Source organism: Parus major, chromosome 1A (genome assembly GCF_001522545.3).
Source record: "Parus major isolate Abel chromosome 1A, Parus_major1.1, whole genome shotgun sequence".
NCBI classification, from domain to species: domain Eukaryota; kingdom Metazoa; phylum Chordata; class Aves; order Passeriformes; family Paridae; genus Parus; species Parus major.
Genome location: NC_031773.1, coordinates 39,859,887 through 39,879,097, shown reverse-complemented (window position 1 = coordinate 39,879,097; position 19,211 = coordinate 39,859,887). Strand labels below are relative to the sequence as shown.

Below are 19,211 nucleotides of genomic sequence, written 5' to 3'. Positions count from 1 at the left end.
GGAGAAAGAAAAACAGAGTGGTTTGATTTGAACACATATATGAAAATCTTCACTATTTGTATGCAGAATTCAACAACAATTACTAGAAATTAATCTTACTAAATGAGTAGCATTGATGATTAGAAAGATTAAATGGCTTCCGACAGACACTGACTGCTGAGGAGGAAAGGTGCACTTCTTTAGCAGTATAAAACCATAGAGTGGCTGTGTAAAACTTTACAATATCAAAAATAAAATTAAAGAGAAAAAAAAGAGGTAATGCAGACAGGCATTAAAAGTTAAATTTAAGTAAAAATTGGAAGATAAAAGTAAAGTTTTTAAAAACTCCCAAGTGTAGAGTTTAATATCATATTAAATTCTAATTTTAAGTCTTTTGCATGTGTTTGTTAGCAAGCATTTATTTATTCACAGATGCAAGAGGAATAGTACCTAAAATTATGATATAGACCAGTTTTCAAGTTCAGAAGAATCGGAGTTTGAGTTAAATTAGTACTTTAAACCATTCAGGTAAAGTTTTAAATATTCCAACCCATCTTGCAGACATGAAAACTTCTCTATTGCTGTGAAAAACAATCAAAGCTGATATCGGATGCTAAATTAAAAAAAAATATATTTATAAAATAATAGGTATTTTTACTTCTTTATTTTCCTGGACTTATACAGATGCATAGATTTCACTAGACAAATTGAATTTCACATTTTCAGGGAAGCTTAGATAAATTTCTTTAACAGTTATACTTGATGTCCCTGGAAAATGTCCCCCTCTTTACACTTCAGAAACTGCCTTTGCTAAAAGAGATGAGTCTATGTAAAATCAGCCCTTTTCCATCCCCTGCTCTCCTTCCTTGAATCCTTAGGCAGCCCTCGAGGTTCACGCTGGGCACAAGAGCAGCCTAGTACAAATACCGGCTGACTTGGCACAGCGTCCCTCACATCTAGCGGAGCTTTGCTCTAGGAATGGTGCAGGTTCAGTAAATGGGCTTCAGAGCAGCTGCCAGCATGCATTTCTGGCACACAACAAAGGGAGATGTGTGCCCTGTGAAAGTCTTTTGCTAGATTTCAAGGTATTAAAGAGTAAGTACTGGAAGAATGTGGCACAGGCTTGCCTATCATCCATGAGGGCAACTAGGAAGGGAAAAATCTCCTTTATGATTATTTAACAGATTAGAAAGAACATTGGTGTGAACTCCCTTCCAGTACTGTTCTAGAATGCCATAATATGCCAGTTATAAGATCCTGCCCTTAGCACGAAGAAATACGAGGACAACATATTATGAATATGCAACATATGAAAATCGAAGCTATGTAAAAAAGTATTTAAGAATAATTTCCAGGCATGATTCTGAGTCACTATTTTCAATAGCTTATACACATCAAAGAATCGGCAACAGCTTTTGATTAGTAACTGGAGAGAAATTAAGAAACAGTATTTATGGTTTACCTTCCTTTTCTTTGTCTATTGATATGAAAAATTAGTCTGGGGAAGGGAAACTTAAATTGAAGAAAAATTTCTGAGAGGGCAGAAAAAGGTGATTTCAATTTCAGTAGACCTGTGGCAATTTGCATAAACCAAGTAACTCTTTTTGAGCCTTCTCCATTAAAAAAAAAATAAAGGGGGGCAGTATAATTTTTGCCTTTTCACTGTTTGATCAGTTTGGTTTGTGCTGTTTCTACTCCTCTATCACAAGCAGAAACTCTTCAGTAGAAAGTCACTTCTTTCTGAGACATGAGCCGGGAGCTAGAATTTTTATTATCTCAGAATATTATTGTCATATAGTGGAAGCAATGCAGTACATAAATGTCAAACTTTAAAGCTAAATTATATATTAATTATTTTTCAGTGACTAGGATTAGACTTCTGTGTATTTTAATTATTTTCAGCTTTTTTTACCTCTTTTTTTTCTCGTATGCACATGCACAGCCTCATGATAAATGGCCAGACATGAGGCTATTACTAGCTGACACTGTAAGAATCTTTACTCCCCACAATGCTTAGTGCTGAGATGATTTTCATTGCTGGAAGCCTGAGGATGCATAGGATTTAGGATGAGTTCTGCTTTTCCAAATGATGCTCTGATTTTTTTTTCTTTTGGCAGTTTGACATGCTCTCTTTGTTGTAGCATTATTATTATCGTTATTATTATTATCATTATCATCATCATCATCTATAATTTAACAGCTCTCTTTTTATAGCTGTGTTAAAGTCCCAACAGTCTAAGCAAATACACCATTGACCATCATTTATGTCTACAGTAATAAAAGAATTTATCATTTCAGCAATTTTCTTGGCTATTTGTAAAGGGAGTTTTATGCTATATACTCAGGTTTCATTTTGTTCTGAAGACCATGGGATGCTTTAGTATGTGGAGGAATCACAGAAGCAATCTATCTGTCTACTCAAATTTTGTGTTTAACAGGTAACATCACTAAGGATTTAATGGCAAAGGACAGGCTGAATCATTTATTTTAGTACTAGATCCTGTGCTGTTTTCATTCCAACACAGGGAAGTTATAAAACTATAATTTTAAGTGAAACTGCAATTTCTCATTTCAGCACAGGATAAAAATTTCTTGTTTCATTTTAGCAGCAGAATTATAGTGGTGTTAATGAGTAGGAAACTGTATGTTGTAACATTGTCCCAGATTAAATGATTAGCAGTTTGCCAAAGATACTGTGTTCTTTACTCACCTGTAGCTAGATCTGTTGGCTCCTGAATGAAGGTTCTTCTCCTTGCCCTTGCCCTTGCCCTTGCCCTTGGCCTTGGCCTTGCCCTTGCCCTTGCCCTTGCCCTGCCCACTGTTCTCCACTCTCCAGGTATCCTTCTCAAAGCATTTCCTTCTGCAGTTTGTAGAACAGCTGCTAGGACAATAAGAAATATGACCTCATATTCCTAATACACCACTTATTGTAGCACTCTCCTCTTTTTATAGTTGTTCAATAATGCTTTCGGAATTAGGGTAATCTGATTTACTTTTAATGAAAACATTACTGATTCATTGGAGATTCACTGGCAGATTTTCAGCTGGCTATATTCATTCAAATAAGGCATCTTAAGAGATAGCACACTTCAAGCTGTGATTTGCCTTCCTTCTATCAGCTCCTTTGCACTTATTTCTTCCCAGATATGAATTTTGAACTGCTGTTGAGGGTGTGCTGTGAGGCTGTGGGTTTACTTGAACATTGGTAACACTGACGAACTATCAGATTCTAAAATACAGATGACTAAATATCACCTGCATTTTAATTGTATTATAGATACTAGAATATTTTTCCCATTGATCTAAACTGGTAGCAATTACCATAGTCATTCTTAATAAAGTTGGTGATATTTGAAAAATGTATTTTCATTTCTTGTCTTTCAGTTTCTGACTTGGATGTCCAAATGGTAAGGCATTCAACTAGGCGAGTTTTCATGTCTTTCTTATGAGCTGTTGTGAGATGACTTTGCACTGAAGATTTCAGTTCCTGCATCTGGTAGCACAAATGAAATGTTGTAAGTGTTTTTATTACTTTTTTTTTTCATATTTAATTTTCATATTTAATACTAGGTAATGCAATTGTAGCTTTAGTTCTCTACCAATGTCAGAGATTACTACCTGAGAGTTTCAGCTTAGATACCTGGGCAAGAAAAATATGCAGGAAGGGCAGGGCAGCACTGGAACAGGGTACCCAAGAAGGTTTTAGAATGTCCTTGGATATTTTCAATTCTCAGCTAGACAAAGCCACAGCCTTTTCTAGTGTTAGTTATAGCCTCATTCCATGTAGGAATTGATCTGTGTGAACTCCATTGACCACCCCCCAACCAGCACTTCTGTCTTGGAAGTGGAAATGCTGTGACTCCATAAAACAACTGCCATCACAAGGGCTGTATATCAGGAAAACCTTCCTGGAGAGTTAGTGTCTTTGGACTTGTCAATGTTCAGGAGCTGCTCAATATCACACCAACATCCTGTGACTAAAAGGGATAATGATGAAGCTGGTCACTTCTCTTATGTAGCTGGCACAGTACAGAGGAGTGTATCACAAACCAGAGCCTCATTTTCATAGCTTACTTTAGTCTGATCAGGAGTTGTGCCAATGTTTGCTCTGGACTCTGCAGATTTCAGAGTTGTGTCCTTGTGACCTGAGCCACACAGCACAGTCTAGGCAGGATAAACAAGGAACTTAACCCAGGGATTGTTCAGCAAATCTTTTAACCTCGTGTATCAGTACATTATCATCAAATTATGATTCATGTTTTTGTAACTGGCATGTATTAATTGAATTACAACTAATGTTTTTTCTATGTAAATTCGTTGTTTCCTCTTTGCCATAGGCAAATGTGTTTTTCCTGCTACACCTCAGCATAACTGACAAAGTTATTGCAGAGCAATAACCGTCCCTCTGTTCTTATATTTTCACATTTCACTAAAGCAAACAGACTCGCTAACAAAATTATTTGAATGGTATGGTCTTCTTAAATGTCGTTACCACAGTCAATGGTCCTTGGTGCATTATTGAGGTTCACCAGTAAATGCAGAAAAAGAATGATTTACTTTTTACATTTTTTTCTAATGCTGATAAAATAAAAATGTTGATAGGCTAAACTTGAATTTCTTCTTATAGAAGTCTGCAGCAAAGGGAATGGTTGTTACTTCATCAAATGACTGTATAAGATGAAGTGCTTAGGTAGAGTTAAAAAAACCACACCTTAAAAATAGCATTCATCATATTTTTCTCTTAATGGGTATGCAATCATACTTGTGTATGCTAATGTTGTTTTTGCTGCTCAAATAAAGCACTCCATGCAATGTTTCAGCCAACAGTAAACAAACACAATACTTTACTATGACATCTCTATTGTAGTTTGCATTTTACTTCCTGTTTGATAAATTCTTTAGCTGTGCCATATTTTTCCCCAAGATTGGGCAGATCAGTGAGGGCCATAAAATATTAATCATAAAAGCTTAGAGAATTAGATGTCTGTGACTGCAGGTTTGTCTTGTTGGCAAATATTTCTCAGTCTAAACTATTTCTCTTTTTTTAACTCCACCAGAAACGATGCACTGTAAAAAGTACGTGGTCTGTTCAGACTAAAATATATGTGGTTTTTCAGACCTAATAAAGGGTCTGACTTTTTTATTCAAAGCTCCAGGTTTATTTAATAATTTTATACATTTTTTAGTAGTTATGTTGTCAAAAGCAGACCTGATTGCCATTTTCTTCTATTTCTCCAGTTATGACATTACCCTGTAGATCCCATGGAACTAGAAGAACAGATAGAAGTATGGAGAAAGAGAACTATACCTTCCTTTGTAAACCTGTGCCACTACGGAGTAAAGACACTTAACCAGGTGGTTGCCATGGTTTGTTACAGGAGAAGCTGTTGAGAGACCTCTAGTTTTTGACTAGGCCCTAAATTGGGATTGGGCCCTAAATTTGGGGATTGAATAGGAATGGGAAGTGATCCTTCTCTTTTCCTTTCCAATACTTTTTTAAACTTGTGTATTTGTGGCTTGCTTACATGAAACTAAATGGTATCAAAACTTCTGTCCCAAAGATGGAGGATTGAGAGGACCTTTTCTTTGGCTGAGAGATATTTTCTATTATCTTCCTTGTTGTACTGCCCTGTATTTCTTGGTTTATTTCTTCTTTAGTTAACTGCTATTAACATGGGTTACTTAAATAGAAATAACTCTAAGGCTGAAGAGGCAGCCATTTTTTTCAAATTAATGTTAGTCTGTGCTGGGTAGATTTTAATGAATTATCCATAAAGCAGCATAAATGGAAATGGGGATCCTGACTCTGCAATGAAAAATTAAAGTAATTACACAAGAACAGGTCATACTAAAAGTCCTTGAATGACAATAAGCAGTCTCTAATTATTAGTCTGTGGCAATGTGGATTTTTACATCCTTGGAAAATTAATTGTATAGCACTAGGAAGATTTTGCATTTTTCCTCCTACTTGGCTCATGCTACTTGCCATGCATTTGTTATTTCCACTTTCATTTGCTTACTACTGTGATGGGACTCTATCAACCTGCTTCAAATATAATTTGAAGAAAGTGACTGCATTTCTAGACTTCTCAAAATCTATAGCAATATCTAAAGACAGGAGTTATCTTACTTGACTTTACTCTTGAAAAAGTGGAGTAAATGGAAAGAGCTTACCTATTCAGAGCACCTTTCTGATTACTATACATTTGATTACTTTATAATGAGTACCTGTGTAAGCAGCATGGATTATATGACTAATGCTTAGGTGACTAAAACCAGAGGATTAATTCTTTCCTGATAGTTGAAATGTTGCTGTTTCTGCTCACCGTACTATCAACCATCTTCAAGGTACTGCCTTCATAGTCCAAAGTGTGGGAGATGGTGACACAATAATTAATTCTAAGTTTTATGCCTTGTCTGTGCCTGGTACTACATTGGTAATTCCAGTCTGTCTTTTTGATTATCCTATAAAAGCTTTTCCCATCAAAATTTGTTAAATTTATACATCCACCAACAACAGGGACTCAAATCTCAGGATCTCTGTCCCAGACTCCCTCAAATTTCCTATCCAATATTGTGTCCATTCTGTCAATTTCTGTAGCTCCTTGTAAATCAGGAATTTGACAGTCCTTCAGCCCCTGAGGTACACCCAGAAGATGACAAATTTATTGAGGTTTCTGGGCTCTGCATACATTTTTCTTATTGTCATACCTTCCCATTTTTGCTGCTGATGGTTTGCCTAGAGCATTTCCAAAAGTCATAAGGAGTAAGGAGTTTCTGGTGAGACATAACCAGGGCAGTCTTGCATTCTACTGGAAGTCCCATTGTTGTGGGACACATTAGCATTATACTTTCTATTTTAATGAGAACAATTTTCCCAAAATGCTAGAAAAAGGAATGTAAGTTTCAAGACTTGTTGCTTTCTAGAAGACACCATAATATTCCTCTTGAGGTGACCAGAAACCCTTTGTACAGAGCAGTTCTGTCCTGTGCTCAATGTGCTAAACAGACCAGAGCTAAGGTGGCAGTGGTAGGTGAGAATACTAATCCATGGTATCTAATTGGTGTCATCCCTATAAAAGTCTCATTTTTTTTAAACCCTGTCTTTCATCCATTAAAAATAAAGAAAAAAGGAAAAGCAGCTTTCTTTTAGCCCAGAGGAGAATGAAACACCAAGTTATATGTTTCACAAACACAAGAAGAATCAAGCAGCTTACTATGTCATGTTGGCCTTTTGCATAGTGTTAAATTAAATCACACATTGCTCCAACTTTCTAATTAACAGTATGCTATGTGGAGGAAGTCTTTCAGTAATTAACCTTTCAGTTAATCAAAGCACATTTTCTGCTTCTTTCCATCTTAAATCTATTTCATGTTTTTTTCCTCCCTTTATTTCTTATCATTTACTTTGCAGTCTAGATCTTGCCTTTGAAATACTAAGATCAAGTCCCTGATTCACAGCTATCAAAATTTTGAGCTACACTGTGAGATAACAGAGAAGGGTAAAGCTTATTTTAATTCTAATAATTCTGAATTAAAATATCAGTTCCAGTATGATAGAAAAATAACTCTTATGAGCCATTTTTCTTGGCTGAAATCATATATACTAATAGAGATGTTCTGCTTTTCATTCAAAATCAACGGTTATTCATTTTAGGAATGTAGAACTCTTTGTAAAGGGAGACATAATTGTTACTTATGTATACAATAGAACTTCATCAAACTGAAAACTGAGCTCACGTATCACCTGCAGATTTTCTCTTTGTTTTACACAATGTTTCAAGTTCTTAAGGATTTCTTAGCTAGTATTTTTTGTCATTGTATTCTATAAAAATACAGAGTCATCTATAAAGTGCAGTACAAATAGGAGGCTTACAAGCCAACATATGCAGATTTGAAAGTATAGAGAGGTCAGGTAAATATCTCTGAAAGAATCATCTGTTTAATAAAGTAATTCTAAAAAGTACAAACTCTTTGAAAAATATAGTTTTCTCCAGCAAAGAGCAATTTTCTTTTCTCTCTTGTATCCACTTAAGGAAGTAGAGAAATGCATTTCAGCTTGACTACATGGAAGATAGTAATTGCCAAATAGTCATCCTAAGTGATCTGCTAGTGGATGTTTTATCAATATTTTTGTTGAATTAATTATTACCTCATGCATGTGTTTTTCCATATTTTTAACTTATATGAATTTAGAAAAGCCTACAAATAATCTTCTAAAGAGAGATCAGATCATGTAGTGACAGGACTAGGAGATACGGATTCAAACTGAAAAAAGGCAGGTTTAGGTTAGATATTAGGAAGAAATTATTTACTGTGAAAATGGTGAGGCACTGGAAAAGGTTTCCAGAGAAGCTGTGGATGATCCATCCCTGGAAAAGTTCAAGGCCAGGCTGGATGGAGCTCTGGGTAGTCTGGTCTAGTGAAAGGTGTGCCTTCCCATGGCACACCCCCTTGGGGGATTGGGACTAGATGATCTTTAAGGACCCTTTATAAGTCATTGCACACTTTAAGCCACTATAAAAACTATGAACTATATTGTCATGTAGTTTAACAGAAACAACAAGCAGTAGGAAATCCCTGTGTACTTAGTGAGCTACAGAACATGAAATATTCATGCAAAATATCACAAAAATGCACATAACATATAATATACAATTTATTTGTAATCATCTTTGTTTCTGTAGATAGACTAAAACAGACTAGGCTCTTTACTTCACACAAACTTGGTGGAATACCCTTCATTAGGCAACAAACCAGCTTTTCAAGTATCATGTTAAAATAATGTATTGTCATAGCTCAGTGGAATCACAGAAATATGTTATTTCATCTATGAAATAACACTTATGTTACAGTGTTGATGTTATAGGATTTGTACAGTCAGAGGTCAAAAGAACATTAAAAGGCTAGGCTGATATCTACAGTCTAGATGCATTAGAAGTGACACAAAAAATGTTAGTTTTATATTAGAATCTCAATGGTCATTAGAGCGCAAGCATTCAATGGTATAAAAATTTCAATAATATTGAAATTCTTCTACTTCTCCTCCTAAGCCCAAGTTTAAAAAATACTGCATATGTCCTGAGAAACTATTAGATACTATAGCATACTGACAGCTGATGGCACCTAAAAACATAGCCGCATTCTGGCCTTTGGTTTCATGCCCTGGAAGTCACCAGGAGGAGTGGAAAGCAATGACATCATTTGCCATGTAACTTCACAGCTCTTCTTGAAGTGTCTTCCAAAACTCATGGTGAAATATTAAAAATATCCCAAGCACACACATAAAGAAATTTTGCCAGCAAATTCTAAAAAATTTTCTAGTACATAAGCCCCTTACTACTATATTTATTTCAATCTAAGACTGACAACTAAGAAACCCAGAATTTTTGGCTTTTCCCCTTCATTTTTTTTCCTGTGCTTATTATCTGCATTAACGATTCATATAAAATTAATAACTGTAAACTTAAAACAAAAGAAGCTGAGTGAGTATCAGCGTGATTTTTCCACTTGCAGACAATTCAGTCATTTTCCTCTAATTTACTACAGTTTTATGTCTGAGTCACATATTTCCAATATACAAATCAGCAAGTCACTTTGTGCTTGCTTGGCTGCATTTGCAGATATGTTTAGTCCCACTTCCCTAATCCACACACAGAAGAGCTTGTCATAAAACTTAGTTGCTAAATATTTACAGTTTAAAAATATTGAGCATCAGCAATACTGTGAATAATTGCTTTCCCAAGGACATTGTGCCTGCAGTGGATGAAGATATATCCATGGTCTCTAGAGCTTCCATTAAAAAGCATATTCTCACACAGCTTGCAGCCAGAAAGCGGGGCTTCAGCATACCTAGCACTTGTTTCAGAAGGCAAACATTGTAAATAATGAATGCCCCCTTCCTCCTCCTTTCCTTACCTTTTATATCTGAGCTGACATCATATGGTACAGACTATCCCTTTGATCAGTTTGGGTCAGCTGGCCTAGTTGTGTCCTTTCCCAGAATTTTGCCCACCCCCAGCCTACTGAATGCTGAGAGACAGCCTTGGTGCCGTGCCAGTGCTGCTCAGCAGTAGCCAAAACACACTGGTGTGTTATCAGCACCTTTCTAGCTAGCAATGCAAAGAACAGCTCTGTGAGGGCTGCTGTGGGAAAATGAGCTCCATTTCAGCCAGGCCCAGTAGGTGGGTTGAATACCCCATAGTGCATTGAAGTGAAATAGCTCTCTGACTTACTGTCCTGCCATACAGAAAACTTATTCCACCTAAAATAAGTTCCCCCATTAGCACAACTTTAGGGCACGAGTCTGCTGTGGCTGTTCAGCCCTTCAATGGGTATCTCTTCCACCTTTCATAGATCCTGCAGTAAAGCTATTAGGTACCTACTGTGTGGCATACAGCAAATAGTTGGTCTGCTGTGTGCTGTACTGTGATGAATTTATTGAATGGAAGCTCTAGAAGCAGAAAAACCATGCTGCCAGTGGGGGAAGCTGTGGGGTCTTATACTTCTATTCAGAGAAGTGGTTTGTGATATACACAAAAGGAACTGTCTTGGGATAGACAACAACACAAGCTTTTTAATGGAGGGGAACTTGCAGCAGTCTACTGTGGAAAAGATGTGCCAGCTGTACTGCCATAGATGGGGATGATCAAGGATGTGTTCTTGTGTTATTGTAGAATTAAGACATTTCTGAGGATAGGTGTAGGTCTGTGCTGTAGTTCCATGTTTTGGAGATAGAGACAGTGGCTTATTGACTATGTGCTGTCCATAAAAAGGAAGCAAAAAGGAATTACTAAGGGAATGTGAATGGAATTCCTCCCTTTGTGTATCTATAACTGAGTATGACATCTCAGACTATTTTTTTAGCCAGTGAAGAGAAATTGGCATTTTGGGGGCACAATTCATCTGTTGTATTTAGAAAATAGTCTTTTAGTGACATGAATCAGGGTTTAGAAGTACTTTTATTTTCATTGGCTGTGAATTGAGACTAAGTACAACTAGCTCAGATTTCTGTCTTTGGTCAAGCAAATGTCATTTTAAGAAGACAATGAAGCACAACTCCAATGAATTCTCAAAGGGACATACATCCAATAGATATATCATCCAATAATCAGTAGCAGAGCGGTGGCCTGAAAGTATCACCTCAGGAACTTTGCGCATTTGTCAATACAGTTCTGTGTTCTTCTCCTGTAGTCGTTCCTGAAAGCCTTATTTGAAAAGATGCCATGTCTCTTGTTCTTGAGGCTCACTAAATCTATTTACATTGTAATTCATTAGAAAAACATAGGGTACTGAGATTTTATGAGCGTTTCTTGTCAGTGCTGAGTTAGAGTTTTCCCTTACCTCTCTGTAATATCACTGATGGTGAGAAGCCTCTACAAAATGTGATTCAGAAGGATATTGCAAGGTTGGTGTTCCGAAGGAGCCAGTTTGAGCAAAGTGGCACATGTCATTACATAAGACTCACCATTCAACTTATTTCTGCATTTCAGGATCTATTTAGAAATAAGAGGGCTAGTGTGTCTACAAGGGGAAAACCTAGGACGGGATGTAAAATATAGAGTAAAATGGAAATTATTTTTTAACTTCCCATCGAGATTTTATTTCTGTTCTTTTTATTTTTACTTTATTTAAGATATTATGGATATTCTGGTTGTTTTTCTTCTCAGTAAAAATGCTACACTTTGCTTCTAGTACTTAGGTCCAACTAAAAGTTTAACTTATCAGTTGGTCTTGTTTGAACTTTATTTCCAAAATATGTATTTTTCTTTTTAAGAGAGAAACTCTTTTACAGTAATTTCTTGCCCCCAAACTCTAAAATTCTCTTTTCTTTCCAAACTACACTGCAGCTGCTGGCATTGTAAAAGGAGATAAAACAGATGTTAAAAGTGCACATTTGGATATATTGAGCTTATTTTTTGACCATATAGTGAGAAATTCCTTCCTGCCCATGTACTGAATTTAATTAAAATAACTTGTTTATTTATTAACCATATTTTTATATATTGATTTAAGACACATGAGAGAGTCTTCAGTCATTAATGTAAAACAATATTTAATAACTTCTTCAGAGGAAAACTGGATTAGAAGTTTACCTTAAAACACTCAAAAAAACCCCATCAAATATATTTATTAAAGATTCATTCATCCTCTGCTACTAAGATTTGACTATTTAACAGTTTATTTGTGAAAAAATAAGGAATTCAAAAATATTTTTTGCACTAGAAACCTCAATAACTAATAGTATTTTATTGCAATGGCTTGAGCTTATTTATAATAACTGAAACATAGAATAGTGGAAAAAGTCATTTAAGCCTTTATTGATCATCAGGTTTGACATATGGTAAGGGTAAAAAAGCCTATTTGGCACATCTGACATGTTGACCATATCATGCAGCTAGTTTGTTGATGTTTTTTCTTCAGGTTTGCTTTGTTTTGTTTTCTAGAAAGGCAAGGAGGAAAATTTTTTGCTTAGGTTACAAAACTATCCCTGGCACAACCTAACAGATGCCACCAAACATAATGTTACTAAAACATAAATTGAAGCTAGAAGTAAGATGAATTAAACATCTAGAAAAATGGGAAACTAATCTGCTGCAAGACAGAGGTAGTAACACCTTCTTCTTCTCCACTATCCCTTTGAATAATGGTGCATCAGTTCAAAGAAATCAGGCTTCAGCTGCTCACTGAATAGCAGAGATTTCCATAGGCACAGGATTTGGAGAGATGTTCCCTTCTCAAACTGAACTAGTTTTACTTGACAGGTCACAGAGATAAAGGGTAGCAGGGCCATGCTCACTGAAAGCAGCTTTAGATAAGTCGCTGTGCTTGCAGAGATCCCATGCTACTCAGCTTCATGGATCTGAAATGCCTGTTAGCTTGGCATGAAGCTATTCATCCAAGGTCTCTTTTCACTCTGCCTAGAGCCACTTTCATGAAGTCTGTGGGAAATCTGATGATTAAAGTTGAATTCATCATCATTGCAATTGGAAGCTGCCATGCACCTGGTCTGCCTCCCTCCTGTGAAGGATATATTCACAAGGTCTCTAAATTAATATTAACTCAGAAGCAGTGCTGATACTGGCAACAGAGCTATTTACCCCTAGATCCTGCTTAGCTTGCATGATCAAATTGCATTAGACTACAAGATAACATTGCAGATTTTAGGTACCTCTAAAATTATCTTCCTTCCTTACACAAACATCAACTGATGTAATTGATCAAGGCCAGACTAGTCCATAAATAACACAGTCCACTCAACAGCAAAAATAGTTTTAGTTCTTTCCTGTTAAAAAGCAAACTAATGCAATCAAGACTACTGGGTTTTGAACTCATGAACAGTTTTGGAGATATAAAGCTGGGTTTCTACTAGTTAGATGCAAAATCAAAGCAGATTTTTGGGTATTTTGTATTTTGTCCACACACTGGATTGGTTCTGTTGAAAATAAATTATCAAAAAGTATGCTTTGGATGTGAGAATAGATGAAGACACAAAACATCAAAAGAGAAGACAAAAAAATACAGCATTTTGTAAAGAACTTGTTTCATCTTATATATAGTTATTCATCAAAATTTACTGAAGTTTGTTGTGGTTTTGTTGTGTTTTTTTAATAATAGGCCAATTGTTGGTCACACACACCCATCCATAGTTTTTTAAGCCTTCTCTACAAAATGAGGTCTTTTATTGATCAGGAACCTAGTGCCGGGGTGCTCAGTGGAATGTCTTAATGAAACTTTTATCTTAGAAACAAATTAGTGGAATGGCCAGTGAAAACAAATTTTCTAGGATTTAATTTTCTACTCTATTTTACATTATTTCCCAGGGGTACCATGACCTTCACAGATACACAACTTTGTGCAAATATCCAATTATATGGTAGAATCTCATGAGTTTGAGAGTTGCCCCTTCAAAGTTAGCCAACTTTCTAAATGGACTTCTTTCCTCTTCTGAAAAAGTTAAACCTAGTCTAAGTAGATGTTAAAAGACCCAACCATGCCATTAAGAAAAAAAATAAAAATAATAATTAATAAGAAAAAATGTAATGCACATATATGGAACTTCGTGGAAGATCTTTGTTTTTTAGTTGAGGAGTTTGGATCCACATTGGGTTTGCAAATAACAAAATGATTGTAGATGGCACAAAATTGGGAAGAGAGGCTAATATGCCACAGAGTAGTGCTGCAATTGAAATGGACCTTGACAGGCTGGAGAACTGGGCTGACAGAAATCTTGGGTGTCAACGAGGAGAAGTTCAAAATCCTGCACCAATAACAACCCCTTACACCAATATATGCTGGGGACCACCCAGCTGGAAAGCAGCTTAGTAAAAAAGCACCTGGCAGCCACCGATGACATGAATTTGAAGAAGAGCCAGTAATGTGCCCTTGCAGCAAAGACTGTGGGGAAATAACAGAAGATTGGCGAGGAGTATTGTAAACACACACTCAAGTGACTTACAGCTGGGGTGTCAAAAAACACATATATCATATTAATTGCTGTTTAGCCTTGTGTGCTTGACAAGCAGAACATCTGTGTTTAGATAATATGGGCCTGTGATAGGCTTAGAGACACCCTATCAAACATTCTAGAGATTTATTCTCTGCTGCAAGAAAGATCAAGCAGAGTGGTAAACTATGCCTGTGCAAATTCCTGATACACAGGCAAAACCAGCAGGTTCAGTGACCCTCTAGCATGGACCAAGCTCTAGAGTGCCTGCAGCTCTGCTTGTGTGCCTGGGTGCTGTTTCAAAGATCCCCAGATGGTGGAGTAACAAAAATAAATGTACTCTGTGATTTTTGATATTATTGATTTGATACTGATATTTTTATATTTGTTCCTGCTTCCTGCCTGTGCTGATCCTCACAAAGGTAAATGGTATCCTGGGCACCTTAGACAAAGCACTGCCAGCAGGTCAAGGACTGTGCTGTGCTTGGCACTGGTGAGACCTGTTCCAGAGTGTTGTACCCAGTTTCAGGCTCCCCAGTAAAGGAGAGACATGGACATGACAAACAGAATCCAAGGAAGGGGCTAAAGGACGTTTAAGGGACCGGAACATCTTTGCTGTAGGAAAAGATTGAGACAGCAAGGACAGTTAAGTCTGGAGAAGATCAGGCTCAGATGGAATCTGGCACTGCGTATGAGTACCTGAATAGACAATCCAAAGAAAGCAGAGCCAGCAGTGCCCAGTGACAGGACAGAGTTAATGGGCACAAACTGAAACACAGGAGGTTCCCTCTGAACATCATTTGCTGTGAGGGTGACTGAACACTGGCACATGCTGCCCAGAGAATGTGTGGATCTCACTCCTTGCATATATTCAAAAGCTGTCTGGAGGTTCCAGGTGGTGCTACACAGACACAGAGAGTGACACAGATGACTTCTATATGCCCCTTTCAGCCTCAATCTTTGTGTGATTTTTCAGTTCTCTGAAAATCACTCACCTTTCTATTATGTGAGGCTACAGAGTGTGCTGATGAGAAAACCATGAACTGATTTCATCAGAATCAAATGAAACTCTTTCCACCAAGATTAGTCAGCTTTGGTCAAACATTCCTTTTCATTATTTTTTATCCCAAAAAGATGTTTGTCTCGGTTCCAGTGCAATTCCATTAAAACAGGGTTGTCTTTGGCACTCAGCAAGCTCTTAGCTCTAAACCTTGAAGGCTGTGGGACAATGGGGTATAAGTTAACACATGGAGGAAGTGTTGCTGAGACATTAGCTCATATAGTCTGTGCTTTGGGTGAGGGGACTGAGAGCTGAGGTATCTTCACACCAGGATGTCCCTCTAGTTTATTCTTGCTGGTCCCTAATAGACTCAAGGAATTTAGTTTATCTGATAGCCTGTAGCTTCTCATAATCCCAGTACTCTCATACTGTACAAATGCACTGTGTGACAGCTTTTCATTAAATTTTTATCTTCTGCTGAATCTATCAATACTTTTGTCCATGTATCCCTTTCATTAACTGATGAGTCAATAGATAAAATCTACTGGATATATATGTAGCTTAATATCTATCCTATCTTTCTAAAAGTTCTCTTGTCTGAATGATGCCCAGTGCTATTTTCAATGCACAGGATTTCTCCCTGTATTTTTGATGCAGACTCCTGTATCTCTGAAAGCTTCTAATCTCACTCTCCCTGGATGTCACAGTTATCTGTTTCTTCCCTCTTCATGCCCATACTGTTTTATTTTACTCTGCTTTGTCTCTGTGGAACAGAAGTCCAGGGTTATTTCAGGTTTCTTTGTTATTTTTTTTCTTATCTTCCAGGCTTTTTCCACATGCCATTAACTCTCTGTCTATATCATTTTTCTAAAACCCATATTTTACATTACAACTTACTTGATAAAATATATCCAGTGGTATACAGCCACCCATCCAATGATGGATTAGATAGTGCTTTACCATCTAAGTCAATGCAACTTCACACTTCTTAGTCATCTCTTTCCCTTGATTAGACTTGACTCCTCCATGCCAGAAGAAATGCATTACATTTTGCTCAGAGTTGCAGCCAGAGTTTTGTGACTCCATTTTGCATCACTCTGAAGCTGTCAGAGAGGAAAGACACTTCATCCACCAACACCTGCTTTGAATTTAAGCTCTTTGCTTTTCTGTATTGTTTAGTAACTTGCCTCAGCTGAATCATCTGTTTCCTCCCAAACTCTCATCCCTTTTCCAAAACTGTTGGGGTCTGTATATATCTGTATGCTACATTAGTGTTTGAAATAACCACTTTCTGTGGATCAAGGATAATAACACTTTCAAATTCTTTTCTAAAACTTCTTTTGCCTGTTCTTTTACCAGTGTCAATCTTGAGTAATCTCCCTACTAATATACCTCCATTTTTTAACATCCTGTATCTAGAACCCAAATTCCAGATGATACAATAATCTTTAAACCATTTTTTAAGCATGTGTAACCACACAATCTACTTATGGCTAGTTTAAAACCTGAGCTCCTCTGGATTTGTGGATTTCATTCTGAGTTAAACTTTCCATTCCTTTAACATTTTTTTCCTCTGCTTTCAGTGGCAGCAAACATCCTGACTGTCAGCCTTAAACATTTTATATGTACATTCATGTAGGCTTTCAGTAAGGCAGACAGAGAGTCTGCCTGGGAGTCTATCTGAGCCCCATGGAATAACCTATCCATTACAATTCTCTAGTACACTAACCTCTGTAGCTCAAGACTACATCACAATTTAGGATTTGTTTTTTTTAATCTTGTATAAGAAAATCATGGTACATGCAAAATATAATAATAACCATGAAAAAAAAAAATGGGGTTTTTTGGGGGGGATTCCCTTTTCTCTTTTTTTTTTTTTTTGAAAATGTTTCCTTTGTGACTTTATAAAGATAGCTGAATGCAATTCTTAAGGTATTCTGTGCAGCCTTGCACAAAGGAAAACTGAAAAACACATTGGACAAGCATTAAAAGCTGCAAGTAAAGCAGTTCAGTAACAGCAGTAGAAGAGTCTATCACAAAACTGAGGGATGAAGTGCCTGCTTCTGAGTGTCTCAGTCAAATCAGGGATTGCAATAAAGTTTGCAAGGATTTCAATAATCCAATCATGTTATTTTTGTGTTGTGTCATATAATAAATGTGGCAGTGGATCTGCTCCACCTCAAGGGATATGGACACTACAGTGACAGGTAAAGCTACCTGCCTCATTTGAAAATATTAAAATAATCCAGTTGTCATTTGTCACAGTCATCAGTGCCTCTGTAAATAAGCCACTTTTTTTGAGCTGCTTGGGCACAGCACTCAAGCAGACCAGAATATAATACAAAGACCACCTTGTTGCTCCACCCCTGTACAGCTGCAGATACAAGCAGATTAACTGTACTATTTAGGTAAGGCTAAATCCTTAACTGGTGTTGGCCTCCTTAAGGGTAAAGTAACACCACAGGGCCTTTTTATGTATCTGTTTATAGAGAAAATATGTAAGGAAAGTAAGTGACAATCTCAAAAAGCAGGAAAAAGCACAAATCCCTAGGATTATCAAAAAGCGATGAAGAATTAGAATAGATCGAATATGAAATGGTTTACCAGAGTGAGTGTGCATGAATGTGGACTAGAGAAATTATTCTACGGATTGCAAAAAGTCTTTTCCTCTGAAAAAGGAAAATAAGGAAAAAAATCTTGATTTATGCAATTTTTTCCTCTTGGGAATAGCCGCATTGAAATCCAAACTGAAATTTGTTTTAAAATTTTAATAGAGGTAAATTCAAATATTTTCATTTCAATTTTTGGTTTCAAGAACTTGACATTAAAAACAGTCTCTTTCTGGATGGTCATTTGGGATTTAAATTTTTTTTTAAAAATGAAAGAATTTAAAATTCTTCTGTGTTGTGAATTGTGCAAGAGAAAACCTTGCATTACCATGTGAAAATCAATTCTTGAACTTTTACACAGATTTCACACCTTTGTAGATCCTATAAAGAACAGCATCTGCACACTATAAAGGTATGTCATTGAATTTTTTGGCTCACCACCCCTTCAATGTGTATTGTTTTAGAAAGACAAAGGAATTATAATTTCACATTACCGTGTAAAACTGCACACATATGTCTGATACCAACACATACATGTGCGGTCTTACAGGTTTCCTCTCTAGAGACTGGGGAAAGCAATACATCTCATTTAGAAAGGAAAATATTAATAATTTATGCATGTTTATTAATTATTTTGTTTAACTGCTTAATGTCAGCTTTATGAAACAAATTGAATTTATACCATTCTGATAGCTACTTAATTGTGCATGAATAATGAAGACATAAAATCTTCATTATTGTGCATGAATAATGAAGACATAAAATCTTCAAGCAAAGCTGTGCCTTCAGAATTGAATTATGAATTGTAGCTTTTTTTCAATATCAAAGTAAAAGATTTTTATTAATGGTGAATATTCTGCTCAAATGGTCTTAAAAAACATCAGATGTCTCACTGCAGGAAATTCTGAGACTATTTTTCAAAAGATGAATGACATTACCTGCAAAAAAAGGGTAAGATTCACCTTTTTTTTTCTGTGCAAATTTCACTGGTGCGGTGTTCCACAATGCGATCCACAGACTGGATACAGAGATGCAAGAGGAGGCAGCTCTAGGAATCTGTAAGGAATTCTGCATTTACATATGTATGATCCTGGGCTAAAGGCTTACAGAGCGAGGATGGCAGCACCTTCAGATAAATGCTGGCTCGGGACAGTGTGAGGAACAGGCTGGGGACAGT

General features: G+C 36.6%; 1 protein-coding gene across 2 annotated transcripts in view; it reads left to right on the top strand.

The window, feature by feature from the left end:
- The window catches only part of MGAT4C (MGAT4 family member C), a 323,879-nt gene that overhangs the window by 293,177 nt on the left and 11,491 nt on the right, over positions 1–19,211 (top strand). For both annotated transcript variants that reach the window (XM_015629496.2, XM_033514698.1), the window contains one exon: positions 3,364–3,494. The gene's annotated coding sequence lies outside the window, so the exon portion shown is untranslated. The remainder of the gene's footprint in view (positions 1–3,363; positions 3,495–19,211) is intronic.